At 50.7% G+C, this 25611-nt stretch overlaps 1 long non-coding RNA gene across 1 annotated transcript in view; it reads right to left on the bottom strand.

The window, feature by feature from the left end:
* Positions 1-668: 668 nt before the first annotated feature.
* LOC147111959 (uncharacterized) overlaps positions 669-25611 on the bottom strand; it is a 42077-nt gene continuing 17134 nt past the window's right edge. Inside the window, exon 2 of the long non-coding RNA XR_015079860.1 lies at positions 669-1061. This is a non-coding gene — a long non-coding RNA (uncharacterized LOC147111959). The remainder of the gene's footprint in view (positions 1062-25611) is intronic.

Raw genomic sequence — 25611 nt, 5'->3', positions numbered from 1 at the left:
CACGGAAGCTCAACGTAAACTCGAGGAACAGCACCTCATCTTCCGATTAGGCACTCTGCAGCCTTCCGGACTCAATATCAAGTTCAACAATTTCAGATCATAACCTCGGCCCCATTTCTTTTTTTCTTGTAATTTTTCCACTCCTTTTCCCCCCCCCCCCTTTCCTTTTGTTTCGCTCTCACACCTGGCCCTGCCAGTACACCCAATCTCAGCCTATTACCATCTCGTCCAGCTTCTAACACCTTTTATTGTCTCTTTTTTACTTCTTTTGTTTCTTTTATTCTTTTGTCCAATCGCAGCCCTGCCTCCGATCCATCTTTTCTTTCCAGTTTTGAAGAAGGGTTCGACCCGAAAAGTCAACTCAAATTTCTGTCCACGGATGTTGCCTGACCTGCTGAGTTTTTCCAGCATTTTCGGTTGTTATTTTCTTTCTTTTTATAGTTCTTTTATACGTCGATTCTGACTTAACGTCTCGCCAGCGATTAACCTCTAATTTTACAGGTGGTAATTAAAACATGCTCACCCGTCTTAGGTTAACACTGTCCGAGAGTCTTGTTCAGATCGCGTATCCCATCCTCGTCGCCAATTGATGTAAGCCCCCAAAGTGCGGACCAAGTGATATACAAGGTCGACGTCACTGGCTTGTCGAAAGAAAAACAGACCACTAATTGAAGTCAAAACGGTTTACTCAGGCCTGAGGAGAGCCTCCAGATCATGTCTGAATCAAACTCCAACAAGCTTCTCAAAGTCCACACAGTTATACAAAAATTAAGGCCTGCCCTAGAGGCAGGGATAAGCTTATTAGCATATACAGAGTTATAGTTAAATTGTAATTATAAAACCGTGACATTCCATTCTTCCAGTCGCTTACAAATCTCACATTTCGTTATCAGTTGGTCCCGTTACTTTCTCATGACCCTGGGTCTCATTTTTATTACTTTACAATCATCCATTTGCTGTTGTCAGATGGCTCAGTCTTTGTAAGTGTTTCTCTAAGATAGTAGCTCTTTCCAAAGTGGGCAATCCGCAGACTTTCTGACTCTCTCTCTCTTGAGTTATTTCTACAAGGCAAAAACACTTTAGTTATTTTAAAGAATAGAACCCTGTTGTGTTTCACACTAACAGACCCTTAAGTGCATAGGTATCGACTCGCGTGGCCAAACCCATATATCTCTCCCTCTTTTCAGGGGTCGTTTTGTCAGTTTTAATCTCTCAGCATTTGACCCTTAGTCCTGTTTAAAACTTATCTGGGTTTATACAATTTTTACAGACTTCTATTGTTCAACTCAAAGCACGAATTAACCTATTCCCTCCATTTTGTATATTGGTGTTACAAATGAATCCTGGTTTGTCTTACCTTATTAAATCCAATTTTTAATATCTTACTTCACCTGTTGTCCCTCTCCCTTCTTTCTTTAAAAGCGGGGTTACATTTGCTACCTTCCAATCCATTGGGACCGTTCCAGAGTCTAGGGAATTTTGGAAGATCATAACCAATGCATCCACTATCTCTGCAGCCACCTCTTTTAGAACCCTAGGATGAAGGCCATCAGGTCCAGGGGATTTGTCAGCTTTTAGTCCTATTAATTTATCCAGTACTTTTTCTTCAATATTAATTATTTTCAGTTCGTCACTCTCATTAGACACTTGGTTGCCCACTATTTCTGGTATGTCTTTTGTGTCTTCTAGACTGATTCCTGGGATGGGGGGAGATTGAGTAAAATAGGCCTATATTCCTTAGAGTTTAGAAGAATGAGAGGTGATGTCATTGAAACATATAACATTTTTAAGGGGCTTGACAGAGTTGATGCTGGGAGGTTGTCTCCCCTGGCTGGGGAGTCTAGCACTACAGGTCACAGTCTCAGAATAAGGGTTCGGCCATTTAGGACTAAGACTTCACTCAAAATGTTGTGAATCTTTGGAATTCTCTACCCCAGAGGGCTGTGGACACTCAGTCGTTGAGTATATTCAAGACAGAGATCGATAGATTTTTGGATACTAAGGTAACCAAGGGATATGGGAAAGATGGAATTGAAGTAGAAGATCAACCATAACCTTATTGAATGATGGAGCAGGCTCGAAAGGCCAAATAGCCTTCTCCTGCTCCTATTTCTTATTATGTTTGATGTCTCCGCCATTTCCTTATTCCCCATTATAATTTCTCTTGTCTTAACCACTAAGGGGCCAACATTTACTTTCGCTACTCTCTCCCTTTTTCATACTCGTAGGAGCTCCTACAATCTGCTCTTATATTTTTTGCTAGTTTACTCACATATTCTATTTTCTCCCTCTTGATAAATTTTTGGTTATCCTTTGCTGGTTTCGTAAACTCTCCCAATCCTCAGGCTTACTAATCTTCTTGGCAACATTATAAACCTCTTTTAAACTAATATCATCCATAACCTCTTTAGTTAGCCACGGATAGATTACTTTTCCCGTGGAGTTTTTATTTCTCAATGGAATGTATGTTCATTGAGAATTATGGAATATTTCTTTAAATGTTCACCATTGCTTATCTACCATCATACCTTTTAATCTAATTACCCAATCTACCTTAGACAACTTGCCCCTTATACCTATGTAATTTCAGTTTAATACTCTAGTTTTGGAATTAAATACATCACTCTCGAACTCAACATGAAATTCTATCATATTATGATCATTCTTCCCTGGAGGATCCCTTACTATAAGATTACTAATTAACCCTGTTTCATTACACACGACAAGATCTAAAAGAGTCACTTCCCTGGTTGGTTCCATGATGTATTGTTCTAGGAATCTGTCTAGAATTCATTCCATGAACCTGTCCTCCAAACCACTTTTGCCAATTTGATTTGTCCAGTTTATCTGAAGATTAAAGTCCCCTATGATTATTGGATTACCTTTGTTACAAGTTCCTCTTATTTCTTGATTAATACTCTGTCCAACACTATAGCTACTGTCAGGGAGCCATAAATTATTCCCACCAGAGTTTTCTCCCCCTTTTTATTTCTTATCTTCACCCATACTTATTCTACTTCCTGCTTTTCTAAGTCAAGATCCTTCCTCACTACTGTCCTTATGTCACCCTTTATTATCAGGGCAACACCCCTCCCCTCCCCACTGCCCTCCTTTTCCATTTTGACTGTCTTTTTGAAATGTCAAGTACCCTGGAATATTTAGTTTCCAACCTTGGTCACCATGCAACCATGTCTCTGTAATGACAATTAGATCAAACCCATGAAGTGCTGACTATTCCTTCAAGTAATGCTTGAATTCTACATCAATGCCGTGTTTACTCCCAAACAGCTGGTCGCTGTTAGGAGAGGGTGTTAGGACAAGTGCTAGCCACCAAAATGCCATGCAGCCTCGTTATTGAGTGCTAGTCGGCATTTTAAGTGGCAATCAGCCCCTTAACAAGCCTCTAGGTGTCGATTCCTATTTCAATTCCTTTACCAAGATGCCGTCTTGCGCTATACATGGGCTAAACCAGCGTTTCAGCTCAAGACCCCAATTATGCTACCTTGGAAACTCTAGCGCCTGAACGCGGTACCGAAAATCGCCCCCCAGTGACTTTTTCTATAATCTGTTGCTAACAATTACTTGGCATGACTTTGAGTGTTTTTATGTGATTCAATATTGCTGCCGGCCCTAAACAATACACCTTCAGGTGCTGTATCTTGAAGTTAAAACCCTTGTCTTAAAATGTGAGTTTTTGCTTTCATCTTTAGAACAACAAGTGTGGAAGATCTTCACAGCAAACAAACAGAGTCACTGGACTGGACCACAAGAAAAGCAATTTAAAAAGAAAACCCTTTCCTTGTACATTAAGGGTGAATATTTCGAGACTTTGCTCATGGTGTGGAGCCTCACTGATTGGGAGCATGTGCTGCGAAAGTGCGTGCTCACGGCACAAAATGTGCATTTTTCACAGAGAATAAACTTTTAGATTTTTCGGAGGTCATTCCTTGTGGTGCTGCTGATTCCATGACCCATCTGAATCTCGTAAATTAAAACTCATCCAAACTTCTGCTGCCTGCATCCTAAATCAGTGTTTCTCAAACTGGGGTCCATAGAGACTTTCCGGGGGTCCGCAACCGGAGGTAATTTCAAGCCTACTCCTCTTTATAAAATTGACACTGATTCAATTCTTGCGAATTATTCTCAACAGCTGTGCTCGCCTCCTCACAAAGGCCCACAGCTCTCACGCACTTTGCAGCGAGCGCCCTCTACCTGTTGAGCCGATTCCTCTCCCTTGCGCCGCGACCCTGTGCCATCCTCCAGACAGGGGATCAGAGCGCCTGCGACGCCCTTCAAACACGTGTCTGAACGTGTTCACGCAAACACATACAATTGCATAGTGCAGCTGTTACAGAACATGCCAGTGGGACAGTATGGCAGTGAGTCATGCTTCCAGCAGCATCTCAGCATGTGAATGGGTGCTCGTGCCCTCACTCACCTTGGACAGCTTGCTGAGGGCTTTAAAAATTCTCCAGCACTAAGTGGCTATTAGTGGCCATCTGTTGCTGTGGAGAACCCAGAATTGGTGTGAAAAGCAGGCACACCCAGCTCACTGATATCTGTAAGTACCTGTTTTTTAAAAGCATTATTAAAACACTCTTTACATGCAGCACTTTCATATTATGAGTAATGCAACGAGACCTGGGTGTCCTTGTGCACCAGTCACTGAAGCTAAGTATGCAGGTGCATCAGGCAGTTAAGAAGGCAAATGGTATGTTGGCCTTCATAGCAAGAGGATTCGAGTACAGGAGCAAGGATGTCTTGCTGCAGTTGTACAAGGCCTTGGTGAGACCACACCTTGAGTATTGTGTGCAGTTTTGGTCGCCTTATCTGAGGAAGGATGTTCTTGCCATGGAGGGAGTGCAGCAAAGATTCACCAGGCTGATACCTGGGATGGCAGGAATGAAGTATGAAGAGAGATTGGGTCGATTAGGCTTATATTCGCTAGAGTTTAGAAGAATGAGAGGGGATCTCATTGAAAATTATAAAATTCTAACAGGACTAGACAGACTAGATGCAGGAAGGATGTTCCCGATGGCGGGGGAGTCCAGAACCAGGGGTCACAGTCTAAGGATAAGGGGTAAGCCATTTAGGACAGAGATGAGGAGGAATTTCTTCACCCAGAGAGTGGTGAACCCGTGGAATTCTATATCACAGAAGGCAGTTGAGGCCAATTCATTAATATTCAAGAAGGAGTTAGATATATTTCTTAAGGTTAAAGGGATCAAGGGATATGAGGAGAAAGCAGGGACAGGGTATTGAATTTGGATGATCAGCCATGATCGCATTAAATGGCGGAGCAGGCTCGAGGGGCCGAATGGCCTACTCCTGCTCCTATCTTCTATGTTTCTATGCTTCTATGACACCCCATCCACCACCTGAAACATTCACTCCCTTCACCATTGACGCACCGTGGCTGCAGTGTGTACTATATACCAAATGCACTGCAGCAAATCACCACGGTTTCTTCAACAGCACCTCCCAAACCCGCGGCCTCTACCGCCTAGAAGGACAAGGGCAGCAGGCAAATGGGAACACTATCACTTCCACCTTCCACTCCAAGTCTCACACTATTCTGACTTGGAAATATATCGCTGTTCCTTCATTGTTGCTGGGTCAAAATCCTGGTATCCTTCTCAAGGGCAAGTAGGAATGGACAATAAATACTGGCCTTGCCAGCGACACCCACATCCCGTGAATGAATAAAACAAATTCCCTCTCTACTTCTCCCCCTTTAAGATGCTCATTACAGCCTACTTCTTTGACCAAGCTTTTGGTCACCTGTCTGAATATCTCCTGATGTGGCTTGGCGTCAAATTTTGTTTGATAATTGCTCCTGTGAAGCGCTTTGGGACATTTTACTGAGTTAAAGGCGCTATAAAAATGCAGGTTATTGTTGTTGTGGAGGATTCGAGATTGACAAATATACTCGCATTACTAACAAGCTGGTGAGTTTCAGAGGTTTGAGGCAAGTGAGGTAAACTTGCACAGACTTCCTGTCTGAAAGTTACAGGTATTTAAATTAAGATCGGCCTCTGAATTTTCTTTTCCCGACTCACTGTGGAAATGTGAGGGAGGACATTCCACCGGAAAGTTCCCGGCCCCGCTATTAGATCAAACCCTGCCGAACTGCCTCACCTTCTTTTCCTGACTAACGGGCATTGTGAGGCAAGACATCCCACGGGAAAGTTCCCTGCCTTACTCCCTCCACTAGCAGTATAATTTGTGCCCTTCACAGTGTGCTTGCAGGCTTGTCAAGTGGGTTAATGGCTGATTCCGCACTATTCTGACTGGTTGCTCAGCTGTCTGTTAGTTAAAACGTATCAGAACAAGTCCTAGAATGATGCAGCGCCGAAGGAGGTCATTCGGCCCATCGTGCCTGTGCCGGCTCTTCCCTTTTGTAATTTAAAAGAATTGAGAAACCTAGTTGTGGTGAAATAAGTCATAAGTATATACCTTATTCTACCTGTGTATAGTTTCCTATTGTAATCTATTGTAACCCTGCGGCTTTCTTGGTTGGCCAGGAATGCTGATGTACTGTATACCACTCTGCTGTGCCATTGATTGTCCTGATACTGTTACTTCGCCCCTGGCTCCGCCTCCTGGCAGTTCTGAGAAGCTGGTCTGTGAGCTAACATGTGTGTTCTGTTCTGTCCAGTTCTAAGCTAATAAAAGCCAACTGTTTGAGTTATAACTACCAGTCTCTGTAGTTATTTAAGGTATATCACTAGTCAAAAGCCCATCGTTGTAGGAGGCTAATGTCGAAAAGACTTGCAGAGATGAGGAGACTGAATTGAGCAGTAATTAAGCGACCAGGTTTGGGGTTTTGAAAGCTGGTAGATCGGAGGGGAAGAGGGAACTTTGAAGGAGATGAGGCGTTCCACAGTTTTGAGGTGTGAGACCGTACACTGACGCCTGATTGCAATATAACGAGGATCTAGGGAGCAGGAAAACCGCGCACAATGATTTCACCCCACCGCTGTAGCTCTGGAGGAACGAGGGCGGAAAGCTGAGAGGAACATTAACCATAGTTGTATTGATAAAATCAAGTCAAAGCTTGCAGTGCAGAAAGAAGTTGGAGGCCATGATACGAGGGAGGGATCGCTTTCGGTCGTCTCCATTCTGACCCGTCCAAACTTTGTAAGTTACTATTTTTCAATACTTTGGGTTCCCTGAAGCACTCTCCTTATTCCACAGCCAGGGGAGCCGTCAAGGTGCCCTGCTCCCAGGCCCCTGCCAGTGCTGCTCCCAGCCAAGCGACGTGGTGACCCAGACCGCCCGATTATTTGGGGGGAAGCACCTCATCTCTGCCTTCCTAGGCGATTCAGCCACAATTAGGAATTCATTATTTAGGAGAATCAGTGTCCCTGTTGCTTTGAAGCAGCGTTGCGTTATTGCAGCCCCGCTGAGCTACAAATCTCTCCTTTTCATAATTCTGTCCTCTTGCCTTCCTCCATTTACATCGCTTCGCCCCATTGGTGGCCGTGCCTTCAGCCGCCTAGGTCCTAAGCTTTGGAATTCCCTCCATAAACCTCTCAGCCTCTCTCTTCTCCTTTTAAGATGCTCCTTAAAACCTACCTCTTACAACCGAGCTGTTGGCCACCTGTCCTAATATCTCATGTGGCTCAGTGTCATGTTCCTGTGAAGCGCCTTGGGACGTTTTACTACATTAAAGACGCTATATAAATGCAAGTTGTCCTTGTTTCCAGGCTTAAGAGTGCATCTGTTCATTGCATAGAAAAAAGGGGCGTAGCTCTGTTTCCGAACTGTTTTTAAAAACAACTCGTCATTCGTACATTCTGAGAATGCAGAGCTAATCTTCCGTATAATTGAATTGATGCTTTATTCCCCAAAAAATGACACTAGTCGCAAAACTATCAGTTAAAATCCGCTGTACCATTTTACCTCGGGGTCTGTATCAGCTACACTTTAGTTTATCAGCACCACTTGAGAAGTGGAAATTTATTTGAATCCCAATTTATTGGCTACAGAATCGCACAACCGGACGTAGAATTGTTGGGGCAATTCGCTCCTATGCAGCACCCGCCATTTCCTTTTTATTTTACTCTTGGTGGGTAAGTCGCTTCGCTATAAGAACATAAGAATTAGGAGCAGGAGGAGGCCATTCGGCCCCTCAAGCCTGCTCGGCCATTCAATAAGATCATGGCTGATCTTCGACCTCAACTCCACGTTCCCGCCCGATCTCCATATCCATTGGATCCTCTAGAGTCTAAAAATGTATCGATCGCTGCCTTGAATATACTCAACGATTGAGTATCCACAGCCCTCTGGGGTGGAGAATGCCAAAGATTCACAACCCTCTGAGTGAAGAAATTCCTCCTCATCTCAGTCCTAAAACTATGCCTCCTAGTTCTAGACTCTCCAGCCAGGGGAACCAACCAGAAACATTGCAGGTTCCATCCCGTGGATCTGTGCTGCCTGATGATCTCGCCCTATTCAGCAGTAGGGACCTATCACCGGATTCAGCACTGCCGTTCAAGGGAGGGGGCGGGGATTAGAAATCAGCTGCAATTCCTGCTGCTGACCGCCCCCTGGAGGCACCTGTGGAGAAGCACGTGTCTGCCAAAGCACCGGTTCTGGACTGGAGGGGTGCTTAGCTTACAATGCTGTCCGGTGGACACTCGCTGTTTGGTCCACAAGTGTAGAATGGGGAAGAGAGGAGAGGAGAAAAAGTGAGGGTGGAGAGGAATTTAAAAATAAAACGTGCTCTATATGTATGTGTCATGTATAACAGCGTGTGATCAAATCTGGTCTGGAGCCCAGTACCAGTTTGGAATATATTGACAGGATAGAGAAGCTGGGATTGTTCTTCGTAGAGCAGAGAAGGTTGAGGGGAGATTTACCAGAGATGTTCAAAATGATGAAGGGTTTTGATAGAGTAAATAAGGAGAAAGTGTTTCCACTGGCAGGAGGGCTGGTAACCAGAGGACACAGTTTTAAGTTGATTGGCAAAAGAACCAGAGACGACATGAGGAGAATTTTTTTCCACAGCAAGTTGTTAAGATCTGAAATCCACTGCCTGAAAGGATGGTGGAAGCAGATTCATTAATAACTTTCAAAGAGGAATTGGAAAAATACTTGAAGGTGAAAAATGTACAGGGCTATGGGGAAAGAGCAGGACTAACTGGATTGCTCTTTGAAGGAGCCGACTCGGGCACAATGGGCCAAATGGCCTCCTTCAGTGCTGTAAGATTCTTTGATTCTACATCTTAAGCCGTGAAGGATTCTTCTTGTTGCATGTTTCATGTCATGGTTTTGATGCTCCAGGTGTGTTCAGATTGTCTCTTAGTGTACCCTTAAGTTGCATAGTAAGACTCTCCACAGGACACATTAAAAACGTAACTTTCACTATCAACTTAGAATTGTTTTGACTGCTGCTAAGTTATTTAGTATCAGCTGACCACCATTGCTGAATTAACATTTAATTATATGTAGTAACTAGCTGGGGGTGCCCGGCGGTGCCGAGGGATTTTTGAGGGCATGTTGTTGGAAGAGAGAGAGAGAGAGAGAGAGAGCGACTGGAGGGAAGAGAGAGCGCGACTGGGGGGAAGAGAGAGCGCGACTGGGGGGAAGGGGGGGGAAGGGGGGGGGAAAGTGGAGGGGGGGGAAAGTGGAGGGGAGGGGGGAAAGTGGAGGGGAGAGGGGGGAAGGGGAGGGGGGAAGGGAGGGGAGGTGGGGGAAGGAGGGGGGAAGGGAGGGGAGGTGGGGGGAAGGAGGGGGTGTTGTGTATGTAATATGTATGTTGCTTTAGACCTATGGCCAGGGCAGCACTACTTTGTAGGGCGTAGTGATACCGTAGTACCACCCCTGGCCATAGGGGTATAAATAGTACTGTGGGCACTGATTTCCCCTCAGTTCCCGCCTGTTGGTATGAAGTAAAGACCTACGTTGAATCTTCCAAGCTGTCTCTTCATTATTGAATTAAGTATAGACACATACTTTACACTGGCGACGAGTAACGTTCGAACTCACCAGTACACGGTGCAACAAAGCAACGGCAGCAGTACGGAGAGAGAAGAGAGGCTTCTTACCAGCCAGCCTGCGCGGTCCAGCGGCGACCAAGGGAAATCGACCAACACTCGAGAGGTGCAGAGCCACCGGCGACCAAGAGAAATCGACCAACACTCGAAAGGTGCAGAGCCACCGGCGACCAAGAGAAATCGACCAGCACTACAGGTACCAAAAAGAGCAGCAACAACAGAGAGGGGCGCTCCAGCCACGGGGCAAAAGTCCAGGTAACTGAAATCTTTCCCGGGGAACGGCTGCTGCAAGGAACGGGCAGCTCGGGAATAAACTGAGCCACGAAAAAAAAAACAGTGCCATCTAGTGGACAAAAGGGAAAAGGTTTTTTTTTTCTCTTCAAAGTTTTTTTCTCGAGGACTAGCACTCCATCTAGTGGACAAAAGGGGAAAAGTTTTTTTCTCTTCAAAGTTTTTTTTTCCTCTTCACCAGTTAAAAATGTCTAAAGACGGGTGGTTGGCACCATTTGTGGAGGACACAGAAGAATGGGAGGCCTATATCGAAAGGCATGACCTTTATTGCGTAGTGAACAAGGTGGAAGATGACCAAAAGGTAGCAACCTTATTAAATTTCATGGGGCCAAAAACATACGGGCTGCTGAGAAATCTTCTTACTCCAGCAAAGCCAGCGGACAAAACGTACGCCCAAATTGTTGATACGTTAAGGGAACATTTAAACCCTAAGCCACCGTTTATAGCGGAAAGGTACCGCTTCTACAGACGCGACCAAAGGAATGATGAGTCACAGGCAGCATATTTAGCTGAGCTCAGAAGGTTGTCCAAACATTGCCAGTTTGGAGCCATATTGACAGACGTGATCAGAGACAGATTTGTCTGTGGCATGTTAAATGAGAATACACGTAAATGGTTGCTAGCCAAGAAACAGCTCAGCCTAGATCAGGCGATTGAAATAGCATTGGCCCATGAAGCAGCAGCACAGGGTGCGGCCCAAATACGACAAAACACAACCGGCTATGACACCCATGAGGTGACACGTCACAAAGGCAAATGCTACCGTTGTGGCAAAACCACCCACGACCAAAGTAATTGTTGGTTTCGTGATAAAATATGCCGGCAGTGTGGGAAAAAGGGGCATATAGCGAAGGTTTGTCGGTCTGGTACGAAACTCAGTCGTGGGGGCAACCCGAGCAGTACCAAGGCAAGGACAACAATACATAAGCTGGCTGACAGTAGCTCAGACGAGTCACAGGAAGGCACAAAAGCAGAGCCTAAAGGTCTAGGATGTCTCAAGTTATATGGTGTAGACAAAACGGAGGACCACAGCACAATGTGGGTTAAAATGACGGTAGCAGGCGTCGAAGTTAATATGGAGCTAGACACGGGTTCAGCCCTATCAGTAATTAATGAACAAGATTATAACAGGCTGTTCAAAAGCATTCCCTTAAAGGATACGGAAATTAAATTAAAAACATATACAGGTAGACTATCCTTTATCCGAAAACCTCGGGACCAGCCGAGTTTCGGATAAAGGAGAATTTCGGATTTCGGAAGGTGGGTCGGCGGGGGTCCGCGGGGGGGTCGGCGGGGGGTCGTGCGCACGACTTACGCTGACGCTCAGCGTAAGTCAGTCGGGGTCGGCGGGGATCGGGGCCGGCTGGGTCCGCGGGGGGGTCGGCGGGGGGGATCGGCGGTTGTCGGGGCCGGCGGGGTACGCGGGGGGGTCGGCGGTTGTCGGGGCCGGCGGGGTCCGCAGGGGGGTCGGCGGGGGGATGGGGCCGGCGGGGTACGCAGGGGGGTCGGCGGTTGTCGGGGCCGGCGGGGTCCGCAGGGGGGTCGGCGGGGGGGATCGGCGGTTGTCGGGGCCGGCGGGGTCCGCGGGGGGGTCGGTGGTTGTCGGGGCTGGCGGGGTCGGCGGTTGTCAGGGCCGGCGGGGTCCGCGGTGGGGTCGGCGGGGGGTCGTGCGCACGACTTACCCTTTATCCGAACTTCCGAAACCAGAACCCTCTAAAAACCGAAGGTTTTTTCGTTCAGCGTAAGTCGTACGCACGACTTACGCTGAACGAAAAAACCTTCAGTTTTTAGAGGGTTTCGGTTTTCGGAAGTCCGGATAAAGGGTAGTCTACCTGTACTGGACAAAAAGTTTACCCGAAGGGAAAAATGCAAGTAACAGTTAAATACAACAGCAGAAAAGTGCCAGGACTTTATTTATACGTCCTACCAAACGGTGGACCACCACTTTTGGGTAGGGAATGGATAAGAAAAATCCACTTCGACTGGAAGTCGCTACACGAATTAAAAGTAGAGACCACCACGGATGATGCAGCCATTACAAGCAGGCTGTCAAAACTATTGGCAAAAACGCCAGAGGTGTTCCAACAAGGGCTGGGGACCTTAAAGCACATTAGAGCAAAAATAACTATTGCTCAAGACGCAAACCCCAAGATTTGTAAGGCCAGACCGGTGCCTTATGCCATTCGGCCAGCGGTGGAAGCAGAACTGGACGCCTTAGAGAGTGCAGGTGTCCTTACAAAGATTGAGTGGAGCGAGTGGGCCACGCCCATCGTCCCAGTTATAAAGAAATCTGCAAATAACACACCGGGGGAACCAAAGAAGGTTCGCATTTGCGGGGATTTTAAGATAACTATTAACCCAGTCCTGCACACGGTAGAGTATCCACTGCCGCGGATAGAAGACATATTCGCATCGTTAGCTGGGGGTAGACACTTTACGAAGATTGACCTTTGTCAAGCTTATTTACAGATGGAGGTGGAGCAGGACTCGAAAAAGCTCCTAATGATTAACACACACAAGGGATTGTACCAGTACAATCGCCTGGTATTTGGTGTGGCGTCCGCCCCGGCAATATGGCAGAGGACCATGGAACAGGTCCTACAGGGCATTCCAGGAATGCAATGCTACCTGGATGACATCCTGGTGACAGGACAAATGGATAACAACCACCTCGCTAACCTGGAGCGAGTACTTCTGCGGTTACAACAATACGGACTCAGGGCGAACAAGCAGAAATGTGAGTTTTTCCAGGAACGTATCTCATACTGTCGTCACATTATAGATAAGGAAGGCCTGCATAAGTCCCCGGAAAAGATCGAGGCAGTAGTGAAGGCCCCGCCCCCTGAGAATGTATCTCAGTTATGATCATTCTTAGGCCTTATAAACTATTACCATAAGTTCCTCCCGAACTTATCGTCCATTTTACATCCACTAAATTCATTGCTACAAAAGGGAGTCTCCTGGAATTGGGACGAAACGTGTGAGGCTGCTTTTAAAAAGGGTAAACAACTCATCACATCAAAGGAAGTGCTCACACACTTTGACCCAAAAATGCCAATGAGGTTGGCATGTGACGCCTCCCCGTACGGTATAGGGGCAGTGTTGTCACACAAATTTCCCAACGGGACGGAGAGGCCAATTGCATTTGCCTCAAGGTCGTTAACTACAGCCGAAAGAAACTATGCGCAAATCGACAGGGAGGCCCTCAGTCTGGTGTGGGGTGTAAAAAAATTCCACCACTACCTGCATGGGCAACGTTTCACACTACTGACGGATCATCAACCGTTGGTGTCGATATTCAATCCAACAAAAGGGGTGCCCCTGATGACGGCCCAAAGGCTACAGAGATGGTCACTGTTCTTAGGGGCACACCAGTACCTTATCGAATATAAGGGTACCAAACAGCATGGCAATGCGGATGGCCTGTCGCGGCTACCCTTGCCTACCGAGATCGAAGAGATAGTACAGGACCCCGTTGAAATATATCATACGGCTGTTATGGAACACTTGCCCATCACCAGCCAATGTATCGAGCGGGAAACACGGAACGACCCGACATTGGCAAGGGTTTACGAACTAACCATGAAAGGCTGGCAGGCGCAGGGTGACGCATCATTGCCAGCGTTTTCGGCAAGGAAGGACCAGTTGTCCGTCTGCCGGGGCACATTGATGTGCGGAGCCAGGGTAGTGGTCCCTCAAAAATTACAACATAAAGTGTTGCAGGACTTACACGAAGGTCATCTGGGGGGTGTCAAAATGAAAAGCCTCGCCAGAGCCTACGTCTGGTGGCCCGGCATTGACAGGGACATTGAGGAAGTAGCAAAAGCGTGCCAAGGGTGCCAGATGGTACAGAACGTACCACCCCAAGCCCCACTACATCCGTGGGAGTGGCCCTCAACGCCGTGGCAAAGGATCCACGTGGACTTCGCTGGCTCCTTCCTGGATGCGATGTTCCTCATTGTAGTGGACACCCATTCAAAATGGCCGGAAGTCATAAAGATATCATCAACGACAGCCGAAAAGACGGTCGCAGTCTTAAGGACCATTTTTGCCCGAAACGGGGTGCCCGAGCAAGTCTGTTCGGACAATGGGCCACAATTTGTGGCAGAAGAATTTCAAGCATTCCTAAAAAGGAATGGAGTGCGACATTATACGTCCGCACCATATCATCCGGCTACAAATGGGCTGGCAGAGCGATTTGTACAGACTTTTAAAAAGGCCATCAAGGCGATGGGAGAGGAAAGGTTGCCACTACAACACAAGGTGGACAACTTCCTATTCGCATACCGTAATGCTGCACATACGGTGACCAACCAGGCCCCCGCCGTCATGTTCTTTAATAGAAGGTTAAGGTCTCGCCTTGAATTGCTCAAACCAAACATTCGGAGAGATGTGGAAAACCGAGTATTTCGTAGGGCCCCTGACAGACAGACACAGAGCTTCGAGGTGGGGCAGCAAGTGTTGGCCCGTGATTATAGGAAGGAAAAGTGGCGGTCTGGTACGATCAAGGCCCGCCAGGGACCCTTGATGTACACAGTTGAGACAGGGGAAGGCATAATCAGACGACATGCTGATCAACTTGTGGAGTCCAGAAACCCAACTGATCCACTACCTCAAACGTCTCAGCACATTATTACAGCGGAATCACAGCCCAGCTCGTCGTTACAGAGGTCTCAGGATTGCGAGGAGTTCAGCACTCCAGTGATCTTCACGGCACAGGATGTGCCATCAGACACCGACGAGTCCAGCGATGAAGGGGTGACGGAAGTACCGCCGCCTACACCGAGACCGACTAGAGAAAGACGTTATCCTAGTCGAGACAGGAGGCCTCCTCAGAGACTGAATCTATAACCTGTTTCTGCTTATATGTATATAAGTAGACAACTCTTGGTGTAAATATGTTATGCAGATTGTGTTACCAAATGTTATTAGCCCTAATTATGGGGCATCCATTGACTTAATTGCACGGGTACATTTTAATTAAAAGGGGAGGAATGTTGTGTATGTAATATGTATGTTGCTTTAGACCTATGGCCAGGGCAGCACTACTTTGTAGGGCGTAGTGATACCGTAGTACCACCCCTGGCCATAGGGGTATAAATAGTACTGTGGGCACTGATTTCCCCTCAGTTCCCGTCTGTTGGTATGAAGTAAAGACCTACGTTGAATCTTCCAAGCTGTCTCTTCATTATTGAATTAAGTATAGACACATACTTTACAGAGGGGAAGGGGGGGGGAAAGGGGGGGAAGGGGTGAAGGGGGAGGGGGGAAGGGTGAAGGGGGAGGGGGGGAGGAGTGGGGTGGAGCGGGGGTGGGGGGGTGGAGGGGAGGATGAGGAGGGGGTGGAGGAGGAGGAGGGGGGAGGGGGGTGGAGGGGGAGGAGGAGGAGGGGGGTGGGGGGGAGGAGGAGGAGGAGGGGGGGAGGAGGCGGGTGGAGAGGGGAGGGGGTGGAGGGGGCGGGGGTGGAGGGGGGAGGAGGGGGAGGGGAGGAGGGGTGGAGGGGGGAGGAGGGGGAGGGGAGGAGGGGGGTGGAGGGGGGAGGAGGAGGAGGGGGAGGGGGGTGGAGGGAGGAGGGGATGAGGGGGAGGAAGGGGAGGGGGAGGGAGGGGGGAGGAGGGGGAAGGGAGAGGAGGGGGGGAGGAGGGGGAGGGCAGGGGGGGAAGAAAGGGAGGGGGGAGCCAGCAGACCCTCTCCCCTCTGCCGGCGATGGGGGGGAAGGAGGGGGTGAAGGGGGAAGGAGGGGGAGAGGGGGGGGGAGTCCACGAGCCCCGCCCCGATCTCCCGATGTCCCGCCCCCCGATCTCTGGATGTCCTGAGCCCCGCCCCCGATGTCCCGAGCCCCGCCCCGCCGAGGCCCGATCTCACGAGGCCCGATCTCCCGAGCCGCACCCCCGGATCTCCCGAGCGCCGATCTCCCGAGGCCCGATCTCCCGAGCCCCGCCCCCCCATCTCCCGAGGCTCGCCCCCGCCCCCCCCGATCTCACGAGGCCCCGATCTCACGAGCCCCGCCCCTCCCCACCCCGAGCCCCAACCTGCCGAACCCCGATCTCCCGAGCCCCGCCCCCCACCCGAGCCGGCTTCAAGAGCAGAGAGAGAGACGCCGCCGCGCGTCCTACCGCGTGAGGCCCGGCCGGACTCAAGTCGCGTGCGCTGACTCCTGCCCCACCCGCCTTTACCAAGATGGCGGCGGTGGCGACACTCGGCTCAGGCCTGCCCCCTCCAGCCTTCACAAAGATGGCGGCGATAGCGAGCCGCTTGTTGAGCGCGACGGGTGGTGCCTAGCTCGGGCGTGGCTGGGCAACAGAGGCCCAGGATTACAGGCCTGGAAAAACGATGAAAGGTAGGAAAATTCTAGATGTTTGAGAAAAGATTTACAAATTAATTAACATTTTTTAAAAACAATTTGGCCTAGAAATTCAGTATAGCCACGGTCGGGGCGCTAAAGTCGGGCGGCCGCTAAAGTTTGCGCCCAGCGCAAGTTCGCGCCACCTTCGCCGATATTCAGTCGCATCGCCCCAAGAGGTTGCTGCTGCGCTAAAACAGGCGATGCACGACTATCATTAGGCGCTAAGCCGGCGGTCCGGGGCGATACCCCCGAGGGCGGGCGCAGCGAGTTGCTGATTGACGGCAGACACTCTAGCGCCGGTCAGCTCTTAATGGGGGAGGGTGGATTTGTTTGCCTGCCACGCCCTGCACACTGCAGCCCTGAAGCTAGGCCTGACCACTTCTGCTTCATCTGTGCAACGCCCAGGGCTATGGAGAAGGCCAGGGAGAGAGCGCAGCGCTTCAGCGAGGGTGACCTGAGGGTGCTGGTTGGCGGAGTGGAGCGCAGGCGCCATGTTCTGTTCCCTGAAGGTGGCAGGAGGCCGCTGCCCAGCGCCTACCGGAAAGCCTGGAGGGAGGTCTCAAACAGGGTGACTTCCAACAGCGTGGTTGCCAGGACTCCTGTGCAATGCCGGAAAAGTTCAACGACCTCACTCGGGTTGTCAGGGTGAGTACCCTTTCCAGTGTCCTCCTCATCCCTGCATGTGCACCTCAGTTTATGGGCAAAGGGACCTGAAAGCCCTAATGGCCAGCCCTCATCCAGCAGCTATGGGACTGTCATGAAAATCACTTGCACATTCAGCACTTGACACACTGTACAAGCTATTCGACCATGGGAGGCAGTACAGCCAAGATCAGGGCTTCACACTGTCAGGGCCAGTCCACCATGGGAGGCATTGCAGACAAGATCAGGGCTTCACACTGTACTTAGAGGCCGTCCTTTCTCTTGCAGGCCAAGGTGGCGCACAACCGTAGGAAGCAACGTGAGACCGGGGGAGGCCGTCCTGACGTCAAAGAGCTCTCCGACCTCGACCAGCGTGTGGAGCGCATTATGGCAGGACGGCTGATTGGCCCCGTCGCCAGTGGAGATGCCGACCCTGTTCTGGGCACCAATGGTAAGGGCATCACCTTTTTGACCTCTCTCTTTCCACTTGCGCCTCAGATCAGCATCCTTTGCCACTGTCCGACCAATGCAGTGCATGGCAGCACTCATGCCTCCCTCGCTGCTGCCCTGTCCTCACTCTAAAGCAACTCTTGTGCCTCCCTGCTTTCAGATGGTGAATCGCCAGGTGAGGAGGCGGGCCCTCAAGCTGCCACTGTCAGCTATTCCGAATTCGAGGAGGAGGAAGAGGAAGCCGGCCCATCAGTGCCACCCTCAGCCGTGCCAGCCCATGGCGATGAAGGGAACACGTCTTCCCTGGAGGGGAGCCGGGGGGAAGGGTCAGAGGAGAGTGAAGCTCCGGGGCCCAGCGGCCTGCAGCAACGCGGGAGGGGGTGGGGAAGCTCGGCAGACTTCTCCCCAGAGGGTGAGTGCGGCCTCCAGTCCTGCGACGGTGAGCGCAGAGGAGGTGCGGCTCCTGGAGGAAATGGCCGTCCAGGCTGAGCGCAGGCACACTGAGCTCATGGCTGCAGTGGCAAGGATGCCTGACTCCATAGAGTCTCTGTCAAGGAGTGTGCAGGAATTCGGAGCAGCACAGGCCAGGAGTCTGCAACAATTCAGTGCAGCACAGGCCAGGAGTCTGGAACAATTCAGTGCAGCACAGGCCAGGAGTCTGCAGGACTTCGCGGCAGCACAGGCGGCTTCGAGCCAAGTGCTCAGTCGTGCCGTTCATTCACTGGCTGGTGTCATGTGGACACAGACCAGGGCTACACGGGCACTAACTGCTGCCACCCTCGCTGGATCGGCCAGGCATCGCCAGGGCACTCGCCGCGCAGCAGCAGCCCAGCAGTCTGTTCTTCAGCTGTTTGCTGCGCATGCTGCAGTGCTGGCCCGTGCGAGTGCCAATGTCTCAGGCAGGGAGTACCTGCGATCTGTCAGGTTGGCACCATTCCTGCAACTGACACTGCCACTCCGCCTTTGCAGCTGCCACCAGCCGCTGGACAGACTGCTGCTGCCCAAGCAGAGTTGGAGCAGTCAGCAGCCGGCCCCTCCAGGGCCAGAGCTGGTGCAGGCCGACCCCCAAGGGCATCTGCCGTCTCGCCAGCTGACCCTCAGCAGCCTTCCCCCAGCCTTGCTGCAGCCACTGGGGTCCCATTGAGGAGGAGCTGCAGGGCGGGCAGGGGCCAGTCACGGATGCGAAAGGCATCGCCCTCGCAGGGCAAAAAGTAGAAGGTCTGGCCAAATGCTTTGTGTTTGTTGAAAGGCCGAGACTGGTGTAGTTGTGTTTTTGTAAGGCCGAGACTGGTGTATTTCTTTGTTTTGTAAGGCCGAGACTGGTGTATTTCTTTGTTTTGTAAGGCCGAGACTGGTGTATTTCTTTGTTTTGTAAGGCCGAGACTGTTCGTTTTGTGTTTTTGGAGGGGGCTTCTCTCCATTAGTTTGTAATGTGGGAAGGGCAGAGGTTTCCAAGTAATAAATGTTCTTAAATCGCACTGCCCATGCTTTATTTTGCAAGTCCTGCTTGCCCTGCTCGGCTGAGGGCTTGTGGAGCGGCTACATTCATCTGGTGACATTGGCAGAAGCCATTCCCTGAGAGGGGGCCCAGAACCGACGTTCAATAAGCCGCCGACGGGCGGCCTTTGCACTTTCTGCCTCCCTCCTGTGCTGGTCCTCCTCCTCCTCCTCCTCCTCCTCAGGTGGTCCTCCAATCTCTGGTGGCAGTGGCTGAGTCCTGCGGATAGCCAGGTTGTGCAGCATGCAGCACACGACCACGAAATGGGAGACTCGCTCCGGCGAATATTGTAGGGCTCCACCGGAACGATCCAGACAGCGGAACCATTGCTTCAGGACGCCGATTGTTTGCTCAATGATGTTCCTGGTCGCTTGATGGCTGTCATTGTATCCCTCTTCAGCAGGGGTGCTGGGCGAACGGAGCGGGGTCATCAGCTAGGTACACAAAGGATAGCCTTTGTCCCCGAGAAGCCATCCTCATGGGTGAGGCTGGGCCTGGAACATGTCTGCCACAGAAGTCTGGCGCAGGACGAAGGCATCGTGGCTGCTGCCTGGAAAGCGGGCATTGACAGCTAGGTTGAGCTGCCTGTGGTCACACACCAGTTGAACGTTGAGCGAATGGTAGCCCTTCCGGTTGCGGTAATCCTCGGCATTCTCCAGAGGTGCCCGCAAAGCCACATGCGTGCAGTCAATGGCGCCCTGCACCATGGGGAAGCCCGCGAATGCTGCAAAGCCCATTGCATGCTGTTGCTGCTTCACAAGGGCCATGGAGAAGGAGATGAACTGACGTCTCCTTCTGAAAAGGGGATTGGTCACCTGGCGGATGCAGCAATGCACGGCGAACTGGGAGATGTTGGAAATGTCCCCAGTAGCGGATTGGAAGGAGCCGGTGGCATAGAAGTTGAGAGCCACCGTCACCTTCACTGCCACCGACAGAGACGTCCTGCTCCTCAGATGTGGCTGCAGATCACCGCCAAGCAGGTGGCAGACCTCAGTGACCACCGCCCTTCGGAATCGCAGCCTCCGAACACACTGCTCGTCAGACATGTTCAGATAGGAGAACTGCTGGCGGTATACCCTGGGTGGGTAAGGCCTCCTTTCCCGATGCCTGTTGCCCCCTCTCCGTCTGGCCAGGACTGCCACTCTCTCACAGCGTCTGTGAGCCCTTTGAATGCAATGGAGAAGGCCAGCGTTTGCACCCATTGCAGCCCCCATTATATGTTTGCAAACAATGATATGACACTGAAGGCAAAGACAAGTGGAAAGCTGTGGCCTGAAGCCACAAGTACCTGTCCGAGTGTTGAGCCAAAGCAGAAAGCTTTCTACCTTTGTCTCTCTGCAAAGATCCATCTCTCAAAAAGGAGTGCTGCAAAATGGCTGCCTTTTCTACTGCAGGAGGTGTGCCCTTTAATTTGCGCCCCCCGCGCCCCGCATCGACTGAGAACCGTTTCCCTCCACCAGTCGCTAGGGGCGCCAGGTGCACAATAGGGCGTCGCCACTGAATTTCCGGTTTGGGGCGCACAAAGGGCGTTGCACGAGGAAATGACGTCAGGATCTGCGCGCGCAGCTGAGCGCGCGCAAAGACTTTGCGCCACCGCTAAATCTTGAGTGAAGTTGGGGAGAGGCGCAGATCGCGCTGCGCCCGGCCGCTAGCCGCCTAGCGCCCAACATCTCCTCCTAAGGCGCTACCGGCTGGCGCAAGCAACTGAATTTCTAGGCCTTTGTGTTTTAAAAGCAACTTTTTTTTTGCTGGAAATGTAGATTTGAAAAGAAGCACGCAGAAAGTGGGAAAAAGAAATGAAAAGTTTGGAATCAAGATGGCGGTGACTCACCTCGGTTCAGAATGATAAGGCCCGCCCACACATGCGCCGATTGGTCAACCGTCAGGTCACTGAACTGTAGGATTGGTCAATGGTCACGTCACTCAACTGTAGGATGGCCCGCCCGCGCACGCAATGAGCCCGCCCCCGTGACGCAGCGATTGGTCGACTGTCAGGTCGCTCGACTGTACGATTGGTCAACCTTCACGTCACTCAATGCTAATGAGCGGATAATGAGCGGAATTTTGAACGTGTTTTGGATACCATCGGCACAATTGTTGTCCGACGGAAAAGTAAATACGCTTATGACCACTCCGGAATCGTAAGCTTTCTTTTGATGTAACACATGTGTAGGTACGCTCTATAACTTTTGCGTGTATAGAGAACGGACAGACAGACAGAAGAGCAATTATATATATACTAGCTGGGGGGGCCCGGCTTTGCCAAGGCTTTTTTGTAAAATGGCAGTTTACAGGGCCGCGCGGTTTACGGCTGGCTGCTGCCGCTCCCCTGCTCTGTGTCTCGGGCCGAGCGGTTGTGAGGCCCGGCCCGAGTGACCCCAACTCACCTCCCGCTCCGGCGGGCCGGGAGCGGGATACTGTGCCGGAGCCGCACTGTGGGGGTTTGTTGTGCTGGTGCTGTTGCTGTCGGTATTAAAAAAATAGCGGCAATGTTTTGGGAGGCTGCAAGATTAGGCCCGCCCACACATGGAATGAAACGCTCCCCGTGATGCAAGAGAGAGTGAGAGACTGGGGAGAGAGAGAGAGACTGGGGGGAGAGAGAGAGAGCGTGAGAGAGAGACCGGGGGGGTTGGGGGGGGAGAGAGAGAGAGAGACTGAGGGGAGAGAGAGAGAGATGGGGAGAGAGAGAGAGAGACAGACTTGGGGGGAGAGGGAGAGAGTGGAGGGAGAGGGAGTGAGTGGGGGAGAGAGAGAGACTGGGGGAGAGGGAGAGAGTGGGGGAGAGAGAGAGAGAGACTGGGGGAGAGAGAGACTGGGGGGAGAGAGAGACTGGGGGGAGAGAGAGAGACTGGGGGAAGAGAGAGAGTGACTGAGGGGGGGAGAGAGAGAGAGAGAGAGACTGGGGAGATAGAGAGAGAGACTGAGGGGGGAGAGAGAGCGCGACTCAGAGGGAGAGAGAGAGACTGGGGGAGAGAGAGACAGACGGGAGAGAGAGAGAGAGATGGGAGAGAGAGAGAGAGAGAGTAGAGAGACTGGGGGGAGAGAGACTGGAGAGAGAGAGACTGGGGGAGAGAGAGGAGAGAGACTGGGGAGAGAGAGAGAGACTGGGGGAGAGAGAGAGACTGGGGGAGTGAGAGAGAGAGAGAGAGAGACGGAGGAAGGGAGAGAGAGACTGGGGAGAGAGAGATAGAGAGACTGGGAGACAGAGAGAGTGTGACTGAGGGGGGAGAGAGAGAGAGAGAGACTGGGGAGATAGAGAGAGAGACTGAGGGGGGAGAGAGAGCGCAACTCAGAGGGAGAGAGAGAGACGGGAGAGAGAGAGAGAGGGAGTAGAGAGACTGGGGGGAGAGAGAGGAGAGAGACTGGAGAGAGAGAGAGACTGGGGGAGAGAGAGGAGAGAGACTGGGGAGAGAGAGAGAGACTGGGGGAGAGAGAGAGCGAGACTGGGGAGAGAGAGAGAGACTGGGGAGAGAGACGGGGGAGAGAGAGAGAGAGACTGGGGGAGTGAGAGAGAGAGATGGGGAAGGGAGAGAGAGACTGGGGAGAGAGAGAGATAGAGAGACTGGGAGACAGAGAGAGAGAGAGATTGAGAGACGGGGAGCGAGAGAGAGATTGGGGGAGAGAGAGAGAGACTGGAGGAGGGAGAGACTGGAGGAGAGAGAGAGACGGAGAGAGAGAGAGACTGGGAGAGAGAGACTGGAGGAGGGAGAGTCTGGAGGAGAGAGAGAGCCAAAAAAGAGCCACCAAATTTTGGAAACACCTAGAAATGAGCAACCCCCAATGCTATCATTACGAAGCCCTGAAATGCCAAGAGAGGACCATAAAGAAGAATATCCTCAGTCAACTAGTCCTGGGACTCAGTGAAGTAACTACTAACACTACTAACAATAACCAGCCCCAGGACAGTGACAGCGTAACACAAAGAATTCGACCCAACACAATCGTCGCTAAGCAAAAGGAAAAATATCTGTCATATTGGACAGAAACAACAAAAACCCAAAGCAAACTCAATTGCTACTTGGCCCTAAACAGACAATACAACATGGCTGATTACCTGACCATGGTAAAGGATAGCAAACTGAAAAAAACCGTGACAATGTACAGACTTAGTGAACATAGCCTGGCGATCGAAAAAGATAGACACAGGCAGACCCGGCTACCAAGAGAGGACAGGATATGCTCTCACTGCAGTCAGGGAGTGGTGGAGACAGAGATGCACTTCCTCACAGCTTGTAAAAAATATCAGGGCATAAGGGAGAATTTCTACCCAAAATTCACAAAAATATGCCCGGAATTCAGAAATTTGAATGACGACCAAAAACTCCCATACCTACTAGGGGAAGAGAGAAATTGTGTAACCTTAGCGGCACACTATGTTACAGCTTGCCATAAACAGAGGGACAACCACTAAATATAAGAAAAGAGTATATACAAATTATATGAATGTATATTTATACACTCAGGGATATATCTGTTTATACACTGTATGGATAGATCTGTATTTTTGTGTACAACCATGAATGTTTTTCGATGCTTTGGCAACATAAGATGTACCTTGTCATGCCAATAAAGCGATTTGAATTTGAATTTGAAAAATTTGAGAGAGACTGGGAGATAGAGAGAGAGAGAGAGAGAGACTGAGGGGGGAAAGCGAGAGAGACGGGGAGAGAGAGAGAAACTGGGGGAGAGAGAGAGAAAGAGAGACTGGGGAAGAGATAGAGAGACTGGGAGACAGAGAGAGAGAGACTGGGAGACAAAGAGAGAGATAAAGAGACGGGGAGAGAGAGAGAGATTGGGGGGAGAGAGAGAGGGAGAGGGCTAGAAATTCGGTATCGCCCCATTTGGAGAGGGAAGGAGAGAGAGACAGAGAGAGAGAGGGAAGGAGAGAGAGAGAGAAAGGGAAGGAGAGAGAGAGAGACTGGGGGGAGAGAGAGACGGGGAGAGAGAAAGAGTAGAGAAACTGGGGGGAGAGAGGGAGAGAGAGAGAGATGGGGAGATAGAGAGAGAGAGAGAGACTGGGGAGATAGAGAGAGAGACTGATGGGGAGAGAGAGAGCGACTGAGAGGGAGAGAGACTGGGGTAGAGAGAGAGAGACAGGGGAGGGAGAGAGAGTAGAGAGACTGGGGAGAGAGAGGAGAGAGACTGGGGAGAGAGAGACTGGGAGAGAGAGACTGGGGAGAGAGAGAGACTGAGGGGGAGAGAGAGAGAGACTGGGGGAGAGAGAGAGCAACTGAGGGGGAGAGAGAGAGAGACTGGGCGAGAAAGAGAGACAGGGAGAGAGAGCGAGAAGAGAGACTGGGGGAGAGAGAGGAGAGAGACGGGGAGAGAGAGAGAGAATGGGGAGATAGATAGAGAGAGAGAGACTGAGGGGGAGAGAGAGAGCGACTGAGGGGGGAGAGAGAGAGAGACGGGGAGAGAGAGAGAGGGAGAGATTGGAGGAGAGAGAGAGACTGGGGAGATAGAGAGAGAGAGACTGAGGGGGAGAGAGAGAGCGACTGGGGGAGAGAGAGAGAGAGAGAGAGGAGAGAGACTGGGGAGAGAGAGAGAGAATGGGGAGATAGAGAGAGAGAGAGACTGAGGGGGAGAAAGAGAGAGACTGGGGGAGAGAGATGGGGAGAGAGAGAGAGAGACTGGGGGAGAGAGAGCGAGAGAGAGATGGGGAAGGGAGAGAGAGACTGGGGAGAGATAGAGAAGAGAGGAAGTGGCCCGGCCCGAGTCACCCCAGCTGAGTAGGCTGGGCACAGTGAAAGCATTGATTTCTTTATGACAGCACAAAAACTGCTCTGACATCATAGTAGCTCTTCGACATCATAGTCACTCAATGCTAATGAGTGGATAATGAGCGAAATTTTGAACGTTTTTTGGATACCGTCGGCACAATCTTTGTCTCACCGAAAAGTAAATACGCCTATGACCGATCCGTAATCGTAAGCTTTCTTTTGATGCAACACGCGTGTAGGTACGCTCTATAACTTTCGAACGTATAGAGAACGGACAAACAGACAGACAGACAGAAGAGGTCTTTTATATATATATAGACTAGCTGGGGGAGCCCGGCGGTGCCGAGGCTTTCTCGAGGGCATGTTGTTGGAAGAGAGAGAGGGAGCGACTGGGGGGAAGAGAGAGAGGGAAGGAGAGAGAGAGAGAGGGAATGAGAGAGAGGGAAGGAGAGAGAGAGGGAAGGAGAGAGAGAGAGAGGGAAGGAGAGAGAGAGAGGGGGGAAGGAGAGAGAGAGAGAGAGAGGGGGAAGGAGAGAGAGAGATGGAAGGAAAGAGAGAGAGATGGAAGGAGAGAGAGAGGGAAGGAGAGAGAGGGAAGGAGAAAGAGAGGGAAGGAGAGAGACAGAGAGAGGGAAGGAGAGAGAGAGAGAGAGAGGGGGAAGG

This window comes from Somniosus microcephalus, chromosome 10, assembly GCF_052327205.1.
Source record: "Somniosus microcephalus isolate GS21.2 chromosome 10, FLI_Smic_1.0, whole genome shotgun sequence".
NCBI lineage: Eukaryota > Metazoa > Chordata > Chondrichthyes > Squaliformes > Somniosidae > Somniosus > Somniosus microcephalus.
The sequence above is the reverse complement of the archived record's forward strand: the minus strand, read 5'-3'. Positions and strand labels throughout refer to the sequence as shown.